Source organism: Protopterus annectens, chromosome 8.part0 (assembly GCF_019279795.1).
Source record: "Protopterus annectens isolate FY-2018-M chromosome 8.part0, PAN1.0, whole genome shotgun sequence".
Lineage (NCBI taxonomy): Eukaryota > Metazoa > Chordata > Ceratodontiformes > Protopteridae > Protopterus > Protopterus annectens.
In genome coordinates, this window is record NC_056741.1 from 1507385626 (window position 1) to 1507398989 (window position 13364).

Genomic DNA, 13364 nt, shown 5'->3' on the forward strand with positions numbered 1-13364 from the left:
GTTGTTGAGCATTATAGTATGTAGTTTAGAACATATACAGTAGATATAAAAAGTGTACACGCCCCTGTTAAAATGCCAGGTTTTTGTGATATAAAAAATGAGATCACAATAAACCATTTCAAAACTTTTCCCACCTTTAATGTGACCTATAACCTGTACAATTCAACTGAAAAACAAACAAATCTGTCAGGGGAAAATATAAAAAATAAAAAATGTACAATAAGCTGGTTGCATAAGTGTGCACACCCTTAAATGAATACTTCGTTGAAGCACCTTTTGATTTAATTACAACATTCAGTCTTCTTGGGTACACACCTGCCATCAATTAAAGAGACTCTGATTAAGCCCAAATAAAGTTCAGCTAACCTAGTAGGATTTTCCCTGACATTAACTCAGTTGCCTGCTACAGCAAAAGCCATGGTTCGCAAAGAGCTTACAAAGCATCAACATGATCTCTTTGTTGAAAGGTATCAGTCAGGACAAGGGTACAAATAAATTTCCACAGCATTGGCTATACCATGGAACACAGTGAAGACAATCATCAAAAAGTGATACCAGTGACAAAAATCACTAGGAGCAAAGCAGAGGAAGGCTTGATCAATACTGTCCAAACTTGCATAAATTCCAAGAATATAAAACGAATCACCCACAGTCAACAGTCCATAAAGTTCAATAAAAAGTATATTTATTACGTGCACATACAGCAGTTGGTTAGCGCTTTCGCTTACAGCTTCATCAGACCAACTATAATTCTAACAAAGATGTTTATATACAATTAATGGCGGGAAACAGTCACAAGCATTTAAAGAGATATTCCTTCATTTAATAAAAAACTTATCAGCTTATTAAGAAATATATATTATAGAATATATGAATCAAGGAACCATCTCATGAAAAAATTCATATAATATCAATTAACATAAATACATAAAAACTTTAAAATTGTAAAATTATTAACAAAGTAAAAAACATGACTCTTCGGTGAAAGAATATATATATTTTAAACCTAACAACAACACAAACTATCACCTATCTAAAGCCATGAATAGAGACTCAATCTCTTGTCATCAACTAACATAATATTGATCCTATATAGACCCAAGCCCCTACACTATAAAGGTAAAAGCATAAACACAAGTCCTGCATCAGAGCACTTTGTGTTTCCATAATCAGAGTTCCTAGTTGAAATAACCTAGCCATAATCTGTATGACTCATCGACACAAAAAACAAAACATATTAAAATGTCTAGAGACATAAAAAATGTCAACAAATATGTACAAAATGATATGGACATAAGAGGGACTTTAACAATCATATCTTGAGTCTCCTCATTTTTAAGAATGGTTTTATCGGTACCTTACCATTCAAGCCAGGTGGAACATCAGCCCTAAACTTGATAATCCAACTACTCTCTTTGGATTCTGTCAAATTACAAACATCACCACCTCTAGATGTATCACGTAACTTCTCCAAAATCCTGAACTTGAAGGTGTGTGTCAGATCAGTATCAACAACGTGCTTAGCCAAAGCGTTACGCAGGCACCCTTTCCTGATGTGATAAACGTGTTCCCGCATTCTATCCCTGAGGCACCTATTGGTTTTCCCAATATAGAACGCGGGACACGTGACGCAGGTGGCCAAGTACACCACGTTGGTCGACATACAATCACCTCCTGTTCTCATTCTGAAATCACCATACCCTATAGGGTGGACAAAGACTGCATTGGACTCAATGTAAGGGCAAAAATTGCAGTGACCACACGGAAATGTGTGTTGACTATTATCTAAGTCTACATCTCTCAAGGGCTTGGGATAGCATAACATCTTCTTAAGACTCATCTTATTCCTATATATAAACCTGGGCCTCTCACCAACTATTCGTTCCACCTCAGGATCAACAGATAAAACATGCCAATGTGCACTAATAATGTCCTTAATGGACCCTATATCCTTCGCATAAAGGATCGAACATGGAGCACTATTCAAAGTTTCCTTATCAGCAACATTATTGACATCTATGTCAATTCCGGACCTGTCTGAGAAATATGGGGCCACTCTACCATCTCTGAGACCTCTCACATCATTAAACCCCAGTGTCAGATCACTTTCTGTATATCCACGTTGTCTTAATCTAACGGAAAGGTCCTCAACTTCATACATAAACCTAGAATCACTCGGGGTGTATCTAGAGGCTCTCATAGCCTGGCCTCGCACTATATTCTTATAAACGAAACCAGGGTGCATACTGGTTCGATGAAGTAGGGAGTTCCTATGACAGGATTTCCTGAACAAACCTGTATTGATAATGCCACCCTCTAGTTTCTCTACATACACATCCAAAAATGAAATCCTACTCATGGAAAACTCCATGGTAAATGTCAAAAAACTCGTGGTCTCATTCAACTCCCTGACAAATCTACCTAACTGCAAGACAGATCCATTCCAAAGAAAGAATAAATCATCTACAAACCGCCGATAAAAACAGACGTGTCTGCTGTATAAACCATTTCGAAACATTTCCCTAACCTCCCATTCAGCTATAACTAAGTTGGCGTAGCTATTGGCACAGGAAGTGCCCATAGCTACGCCATCTCTCTGAAGAAACAATTTATCAGTAAAACAGAAGATGTTAGATTCTAACACCACCTCCAAGAACGTCATGAATAAATCGATGTCATTCGGCGTATAATCAGACACCCTCCTCAAGTAACTATTCACCATTCCCATCCCTGCTTCATTAGGTATCATTGTAAATAGGGACTGGATGTCCATAGTCATTAGTGTATAATCAACCTCTATCATGTTCGAACCTAAAAAACCATACAAATCGAGAAGGAACTGTTTGGTGTCTCGTAGTATGTATTGATTCTGATCTACTATGGGTCTAAGTTTACTCTCTAAATACATAGAGAGTGGCTCTGTATACCAACCCCTCCCTGCCACAATCGGTCTCAATGGTGGATGTACCGGGTTCTTATGGATCTTGGGGAGCCCCTGAATGACCGGAATCAAGGGGTATGCAACCTGTAAGAAGTCAAATAATTGGTTATCAATGACTTCACTCTGAAACAGGTCTAATAACAGAATCTGTATACCTTCACTGATGTCATGTACACGGTCAACAGTGACCGGAATGTAGAACTTCTCATCATGCAGCATTTCTAACATGTCTGTGTTGTACCCGTCGATGTCAAAAACCACCATGCCACCTCCTTTATCTGCAGGTCTGACAATAATGCTAGAGTTATTACACAAATCTCGTAATGTATTCCTCTGATTAAAGTTCAAGTTATGTACTCTCCTATTGATCTTGACTCTGCCAGCTTTATAGTACATTCTATACATATCATCCTCAACTAGCTTACTATAAGCCGCTAGAAGTGGCTGAACAGGAGGGGTGTAAGTACTAGGTCTCCTAATACATCTCTCATAACTGGCACCTTTGAACTCCAATCTCAGAGACAAATTACGTACAAATAGTTTAAAGTCTCTCAAGGTGTCTTCCAAGGTACTATAACTTGTAGGTATGAACGATAGACCTCTCCTGAGAACCTCTAACTCATGAAAAGTCAAATTAACTGAAGACAAATTAAACACTAATTCTTGTTCCTCTGCCCCCACATTTTCTTGATGTTCATCGTCTGAGGGCAGTCCGGGGAAAACTTCCTCTTCTGCCGCCCTCTGCTCATCGAGCGTCTCCTCCCCTCCTTTGGTGGAGTTCTTATTGGAAAAGGGTGTTTGAGATTGAACACCATATCTAAAGGGGGAACCATGGTGCTGGTCAAACACGTGGCTACAGTCTCTGTACCCACTGGAGCCACTGTTTTCTTTCTGACCACAGGACCATCCATGGATGCATTAACACTGCTATTCCCTACATTACTGGCAGCATCCATAGAATCAGTCGTCACAGCGGTACACTTATCTGTAACCCCCAACGACCTTCCTTCTGTCTGCACCTCCCCTCCATCAATTAGACATTCAGGACGATCATTGGATATAGCCTGACTTAGGCTAGGTACTAATTCATCAGTGCACTCAACATCATTAGCATTTAGGCGCTCAGCAATATCACCATTATCAACATTGTTAGCATTTACAACATTCACCCGACGGTGTGTCTGAACATTAGAGCCATTACTCGCTCTGGGCCAAGTAAAGATATTGCCCAATCTAAAATCTGTAATATCTCTCTGTAACTTGGCCCTTTTTTGATTATACAAACGTTTCTCATACTGGGTTACATTATCTAACAAGACATGACAATAATCATTAGCTTCTCTATTTGGGAACCTTGAGAAAATGTCCAGCTTCTGCTTATTAATGTCTGTCCTTAAAGTCTCTTCAATCGGCATAAAGAATTTGTTCATCAACCTCATATAATTGAGGCTTACCTCGAGGTTTAGCTGTTGCCACTCATATAGGAGCTCAGGATATTGCGTCGCTGTCGTCGGCATCTTTAAAACTCTAAGACCTCTCGGTATTAGTTTCCTTTGTATACAGACATCAAAGTGTTCCCTCTGCGTCTGTAGTCTCTTGAGTTTATATAAATCTGTTTCAAGCTTCTCAACTGCAACTCGTAGACCCTCTCTGTCGAAAACCTCCTCACCGTTCGTCAACGGACAAGCATCACATTCAAAAGTCTCCAGCGGATTGACGTCATGCCGCAGGCAGTCAGCCAATCGATCCACAGCTAACCGCGATGTACCACTTGCTTGCAGTCCCCGTACTGAATACGGGAGTTCAACATTCTGCAATTGCCCTTCACTCATGCTCTCCGGTGAACCAAAACAGCCAAAATAATCCAAAATGTAGAAAAATGATCCACGTAGAGCAAATGCTCCCAGTAAGCAGCTATAAATAACGATACCAGTGACAAAAATCACTAGGAGCAAAGCAGAGGAAGGCTTGATCAATACTGTCCAAACTTGCATAAATTCCAAGAATATAAAACGAATCACCCACAGTCAACAGTCCATAAAGTTCAATAAAAAGTATATTTATTACGTGCACATACAGCAGTTGGTTAGCGCTTTCGCTTACAGCTTCATCAGACCAACTATAATTCTAACAAAGATGTTTATATACAATTAATGGCGGGAAACAGTCACAAGCATTTAAAGAGATATTCCTTCATTTAATAAAAAACTTATCAGCTTATTAAGAAATATATATTATAGAATATATGAATCAAGGAACCATCTCATAAAAAATTCATATAATATCAATTAACATAAATACATAAAAACTTTAAAATTGTAAAATTATTAACAAAGTAAAAAACATGACTCTTCGGTGAAAGAATATATATATTTTAAACCTAACAACAACACAAACTATCACCTATCTAAAGCCATGAATAGAGACTCAATCTCTTGTCATCAACTAACATAATATTGATCCTATATAGACCCAAGCCCCTACACTATAAAGGTAAAAGCATAAACACAAGTCCTGCATCAGAGCACTTTGTGTTTCCATAATCAGAGTTCCTAGTTGAAATAACCTAGCCATAATCTGTATGACTCATCAACACAAAAAACAAAACATATTAAAATGTCTAGAGACATAAAAAATGTCAACAAATATGTACAAAATGATATGGACATAAGAGGGACTTTAACAATCATATCTTGAGTCTCCTCATTTTTAAGAATGGTTTTATCGGTACCTTACCATTCAAGCCAGGTGGAACATCAGCCCTAAGCTTGATAATCCAACTACTCTCTTTGGATTCTGTCAAATTACAAACATCACCACCTCTAGATGTATCACGTAACTTCTCCAAAATCCTGAACTTGAAGGTGTGTGTCAGATCAGTATCAACAACGTGCTTAGCCAAAGTGTTACGCAGGCACCCTTTCCTGATGTGATAAACGTGTTCCCGCATTCTATCCCTGAGGCACCTATTGGTTTTCCCAATATAGAACGCGGGACACGTGACTGATTCTATGGATGCTGCCAGTAATGTAGGGAATAGCAGTGTTAATGCATCCATGGATGGTCCTGTGGTCAGAAAGAAAACAGTGGCTCCAGTGGGTACAGAGACTGTAGCCACGTGTTTGACCAGCACCATGGTTCCCCCTTTAGATATGGTGTTCAATCTCAAACACCCTTTTCCAATAAGAACTCCACCAAAGGAGGGGAGGAGACGCTCGATGAGCAGAGGGCGGCAGAAGAGGAAGTTTTCCCCGGACCGCCCTCAGACGATGAACATCAAGAAAATGTGGGGGCAGAGGAACAAGAATTAGTGTTTAATTTGTCTTCAGTTAATTTGACTTTTCATGAGTTAGAGGTTCTCAGGAGAGGTCTATCGTTCATACCTACAAGTTATAGTACCTTGGAAGACACCCTGAGAGACTTTAAACTATTTGTACGTAATTTGTCTCTGAGATTGGAGTTCAAAGGTGCCAGTTATGAGAGATGTATGAGGAGACCAAGTACTTACACCCCTCCTGTTCAGCCACTTCTAGCGGCTTATAGTAAGCTAGTTGAGGATGATATGTATAGAATGTACTATAAAGCTGGCAGAGTCAAGATCAATAGGAGAGTACATAACTTGAACTTTAATCAGAGGAATGCATTACGAGATTTGTGTAATAACTCTAGCATTATTGTCAGACCTGCAGATAAAGGAGGTGGCATGGTGGTTTTTGACATCGACAGGTACAACACTGACATGTTAGAAATGCTGCATGATGAGAAGTTCTACATTCCGGTCACTGTTGACCGTGTACATGACATCAGTGAAGGTATACAGATTCTGTTATTAGACCTGTTTCAGAGTGAAGTCATTGATAACCAATTATTTGACTTCTTACAGGTTGCATACCCCTTGATTCCGGTCATTCAGGGGCTCCCCAAGATCCATAAGAACCCGGTACATCCACCATTGAGACCGATTGTGGCAGGGAGGGGTTGGTATACAGAGCCACTCTCGATGTATTTAGAGAGTAAACTTAGACCCATAGTAGATCAGAATCAATACATACTACGAGACACCAAACAGTTCCTTCTCGATTTGTATGTTTTTTTAGGTTCGAACATGATAGAGGTTGATTATACACTAGTGACTATGGACATCCAGTCCCTATTTACAATGATACCCAATGAAGTAGGGATGGAGATGGTGAATAGTTACTTGAGGAGGGTGTCTGATTATACGTCGAATGATATTGATTTATATATGACGTTCTTGGAGGTGGTGTTAGAATCGAATGTCTTTTGTTTTACTGACAGATTGTTTCTCCAGAGAGATGGCGTAGCTATGGGCACTTCCTGTGCCAATAGCTACGCCAACTTAGTTATAGCTGAATGGGAGGTTAGGGAAATGTTTCGAAATGGTTTATACAGCAGACACGTCTGTTTTTATCGGCGGTTTGTAGATGATTTATTCTTTCTTTGGAATGGATCTATCTTGCAGTTAGGTAGATTTGTCAGGGAGTTGAATGAGACCACGAGTTTTTTGACATTTACCATGGAGTTTTCCATGAGTAGGATTTCATTTTTGGATGTGTATGTAGAGAAACTAGAGGGTGGCATTATCAATACAGGTTTGTTCAGGAAATCCTGTCATAGGAACTCCCTACTCCATCGAACCAGTATGCACCCTGGTTTCGTTTATAAGAATATAGTGCGAGGCCAGGCTATGAGAGCCTCTAGATACACCCCGAGTGATTCTAGGTTTATGTATGAAGTTGAGGACCTTTCCGTTAGATTAAGACAACGTGGATATACAGAAAGTGATCTGACACTGGGGTTTAATGATGTGAGAGGTCTCAGAGATGGTAGAGCGGCCCCATATTTCTCAGACAGGTCCGGAATTGACATAGATGTCAATAATGTTGCTGATAAGGAAACTTTGAATAGTGCTCCATGTTCGATCCTTTATATGAAGGATATAGGGTCCATTAAGGACATTATTAGTGCACATTGGCATGTTTTATCTGTTGATCCTGAGGTGGAACGAATAGTTGGTGAGAGGCCCAGGTTTATATATAGGAATAAGATGAGTCTTAAGAAGATGTTATGCTATCCCAAGCCCTTGAGAGATGTAGACTTAGATAATAGTCAACACACATTTCCGTGTGGTCACTGCAATTTTTGCCCTTACATTGAGTCCAATGCAGTCTTTGTCCACCCTATAGGGTATGGTGATTTCAGAATGAGAACAGGAGGTGATTGTATGTCGACCAACGTGGTGTACTTGGCCACCTGCGTCACGTGTCCCACGTTCTATATTGGGAAAACCAATAGGTGCCTCAGGGATAGAATGCGGGAACACGTTTATCACATCAGGAAAGGGTGCCTGCGTAACGCTTTGGCTAAGCACGTTGTTGATACTGATCTGACACACACCTTCAAGTTCAGGATTTTGGAGAAGTTACGTGATACATCTAGAGGTGGTGATGTTTGTAATTTGACAGAATCCAAAGAGAGTAGTTGGATTATCATGCTTAGGGCTGATGTTCCACCTGGCTTGAATGGTAAGGTACCGATAAAACCATTCTTAAAAATGAGGAGACTCAAGATATGATTGTTAAAGTCCCTCTTATGTCCATATCATTTTGTACATATTTGTTGACATTTTTTATGTCTCTAGACATTTTAATATGTTTTGTTTTTTGTGTCGATGAGTCATACAGATTATGGCTAGGTTATTTCAACTAGGAACTCTGATTATGGAAACACAAAGTGCTCTGATGCAGGACTTGTGTTTATGCTTTTACCTTTATAGTGTAGGGGCTTGGGTCTATATAGGATCAATATTATGTTAGTTGATGACAAGAGATTGAGTCTCTATTCATGGCTTTAGATAGGTGATAGTTTGTGTTGTTGTTAGGTTTAAAATATATATATTCTTTCACCGAAGAGTCATGTTTTTTACTTTGTTAATAATTTTACAATTTTAAAGTTTTTATGTATTTATGTTAATTGTTATTATATGAATTTTTTCATGAGATGGTTCCTTGATTCATATATTCTATAATATATATTTCTTAATAAGCTGATAAGTTTTTTATTAAATGAAGGAATATCTCTTTAAATGCTTGTGACTGTTTCCCACCATTAATTGTATATAAACATCTTTGTTAGAATTATAGTTGGTCTGATGAAGCTGTAAGCGAAAGCGCTAACCAACTGCTGTATGTGCATGTAATAAATATACTTTTTATTGAACTTTATGGACTGTTGACTGTGGGTGATTCGTTTTATATTCTTGGAATTTATGCAAGTTTGGACAGTATTGATCAAGCCTTCCTCTGCTTTGCTCCTAGTGATTTTTGTCACTGGTATCGTTATTTATAGCTGCTTACTGGGAGCATTTGCTCTACGTGGATCATTTTTCTACATTTTGAATCATCAAAAAGTGGAGAAAATATGGAACAACAGTGACGTTACAAAGAACTGGATGTCCCTCCAAAACTGATTGAAAGACAAGACAAAAACTGGTCTGTGAGGCTGCCAAGAGATCTACATCAACACTGAAGGAGCTGCAGGAATTTCTGGCAAGTACTGACTTTGTACTACATGTGACAACAATCTCCTGTATTCTCCATATGTCTTGGCTATGGGGTAGGGTTGCAAGACGGAAGCCTTTACTTATACAGAAAAATATCCAGGCCTGGCTAAAATTTGCAAAACAATACATCAAGTCTCCCAAAAGCATGTGGGAAAATGTGTTATGGTCTGATGAGACCAAGGTTGAACTTTTTGGCCACAATTCCAAAAGGTACGTTTGGCGCAAAAACAACACTTTGCATCACTAAATAGTTGTGCATTATAATATGTAGTTTAGAACATATACAGTGGATATAAAAAGTATACACACCCCTGTTAAAATGCCAGGTTTTTGTGATATAAAAAATGAGACCACCATAAACCATTTCAAAACTTTTTTCACTCTTAATGTGACCTATAACCTGTACAATTCAATTGAAAAACAAATCTTTTAGGGGAATAAATATAAAAAATAAAAAATACACAATAAGCTGGTTGCATAAGTATGCACACCCTTAAACAAATACTTTGTTGAAGCACCTTTTGATTTAATTACAACATTCAGTCTTCTTGGGTACATACCTGCCCTCAATTAAAAAGACTCTGATTAACCCCAAATAAAGTTCAGCTGTCCTAGTAGGATTTTCTTGACATTTACTCAGTTGCCTGCTACAACAAAAGCCATGGTTCGCAAATAGCTTACAAAGCATCAAAGGGATCTCATTACTGAAATATATCATTCAGAAGAGTACAAAAAATTTCTAAAGCATTGGCTATACCATGGAACACAGTGAAGACAATCATCAAAAAGTGGAGAAAATATGGAACAACAGTGACGTTACAAAGAACTGGATGTCCCTTCAAAACTGATTGAAAGACAAGACAAAAACTGGTCTGGGAGGCTGCCAAGAGATCTACATCAACACTGAAGGAGCTGCAGGAATTTCTGGCAAGTACTGACTTTGTACTACATGTGACAACAATCTCCTGTATTCTCCATATGTCTTGGCTATTGGGTAGGGTTGCAAGACGGAAGCCTTTTCTTACACAGAAAAACATCCAGGACTGGCTAAAATTTGCAAAACAATACATCAAGTCTCCCAAAAGCATGTGGGAACATGTGTTATGGTCTGATAAAACCAAGGTTGAACTTTTTGGCCACAATTCCAAAAGGTATGTTTGGCACAAAAACACTTTGCATCACCAAATAGTTGTTGAGCATTATAATATGTAGTTTAGAGTATATACAGTGGATATAAAAAGTGTACACACCCCTGTTAAAATGCCAGGTTTTTGTGATATAAAAATGAGACCATAATAAACCATTTCAAAACTTTTTTCACCCTTAATGTGACCTATAACCTGTACAATTCAATTGAAAAACAAACAAATCGTTTAGGGGAATAAATATAAAAAATAAAAAATGCACAATAAGCTGGTTGCATAAGTGTGCACACCCTTAAACAAATACTTTGTTGAAGCACCTTTTGATTTAATTACAACATTCAGTCTTCTTGGGTACACACCTGCCATCAATTAAAGAGACTCTGATTAACCCCAAATAAAGTTCATCTGTCCTAGTAGGATTTTCTTGACATTTACTCAGTTGCCTGCTACAGCAAAAGCCATGGTTCGCAAAGAGCTTACAAAGCATCAAAGGGATCTCATTGTTGAAAGGTATCAGTCAGGAGAAGGGTACAAATAAATTTCCACAGCATTGGATATAGCATGGAACACAGTGAAGGCAGTTATCAAAAAGTGGAGAAAATATGGGACAACAGTGATGCTACAAAGAACTGGATGTTCCTCCAAAACTAATGAAAAGCGAAGACAAAAACTGGTCAGGGAAGCTGCCAAGAAACCTACAGCAACACTGAAGGAGCTGCAGGAATTTCTGGCAAGTACTGGTTGTGTACTACATGTGACAACATTCTCCCTTATTCTCCATATGTCTGGGCTATGGGGTAGGTTTGCAAGACAGAAGCCTTTTCTTATACAGAAAAACATCCAGGCCTGGCTAAAATTTGCAAAACAATACATCAAGTCTCCCAAACACATTTGGGAAAATGTGTTATGGTCTGATGAGACCAAGGTTAAACTTTTTGGCCACAATACCAAAAGGTACATTTGGCACAAAAACAATACTTTGCATCACCAAAAGAACACCATCCCCATGATGAAGCATGGTGGTGACACTATCATGCTTTGGGGGTTGTCTTTCTTCAGCTGGAACTGGGGCTTTAGTCAATGTGGAGGGAATTATGAACAGTTCCAAATAACAGTCACTTTTGGCCCAAAACCTTCAGGCATCTGCTAGAAAGCTGAAGATGAAGAGGAATTTTACATTTCAGCATGACAATGACCCCAAGCATACATCCAAATCAAGAAAAGAATGGCTTCACCAGAAGAAAATTAAAGTTTTGGAATGGCCCGGCCAGAGCCCAGACTGAAATCCAATAGAAAATCTGTGGGGTAACCTGAAGAGGGGTGTGCACAAGGGATGCCCTTGCAATCTGACAGATTTGGAGCACTTTTACAAGGAAGAGTGGGCATATATTGCCAAGTCAAAATGTGCCATGCTGATAGACTCCTACCCAAGAAGACTGAATGCTGTAATTAAATCAAAAGGTGCTTCAAAAAAGTATTAGTCTAAGGGTGTGCACACTTATGCAACCAGCTTATCATACTTTTTTTATTTTTTATATTTTTTCCCTAACAGATTTGTTTGTTTTTCAATTGAATTATACAGGTTATAGGTCACATTAAAGGTGGGAAAAGTTTTGAAATGATTTATTGTGGTCTCATTTTTTCATATCACAAAAACCTGCATTTTAACAGGGGTGTGTACACTTTTTTTATATCCACTGCATATTGTGTAATATAGGGTAGATCAGACATTTCATTTTTTTCTCTTTCCTTTACTTTTTACAACTGATTTTTTTTAAATATCATTTTAAATCATTTGTATGTAGCCAGAATGTTAACTTTTGATGAATTCATACTAATTAAGTTTCTTGGCATGTAAAAAACAATGTACATTTTGAATTCATGCATGATCTAGAGGAATAAATGTATACACAACTATTGGAATAAATAGCAACAGATAATATATGGCATCATTTAATAGAAGTCCCTGTATGGATTTCTATGTACATTTCATCCTAATAAGTACAAAGACTATGCAACTGGCCACATTAGGATCAGATTAATCTAATAGTTTTTGACCTTAATTATAAATTTAAGGAGTAAAAGATATCAATGTTCAAAAACTGTTTCAAATGCATTTTTATAGTTTTATAAAACATGACATTTATTTTATCATTTATTTTCTTTCCCAGCATTTTTATATTGGTAATTTAAATTATTTTACATAGTTCTTTATTTTATCATATAGCAAGACTTTTTTAAAATAAAATATCGTTAATAGTAAATGACAGCTGTTACAGTATTTGTTGTAGTTAGCTAGAAGCATAGGGTTGGATGTAATTATGTGAGGCAGTCATTTCAGAGTAGGGTGACTTTTTGACTTTAAGGTAGAGCTAGGTTTTAAATCTGTTTGCATTTTACAAATGTTCATTATTATAAATTGTTTAAATTCCTTATTACATGCTGGCTGGTGCAGTGGTGCATCAGTAGCATTGTCTCCTCACAGCAAGAGGTTCTCCGGTTGAATTCTCAGCTGGAGTGCCTTCTGTGTGGAGTCTGCATGTCCTCCATTCATTTGTGTGGTTTTCCTTCAGGTGCTCTAGTTTCCTCCCATGTTTCAAAGACATGCGTCTGGAGCATTTCTCCCCAGGCCTCCACTGAAAATTTGCTTTGTTCCAAGTCGGTCTTTCCCAGTAAACAAATGTTAAATAAATAC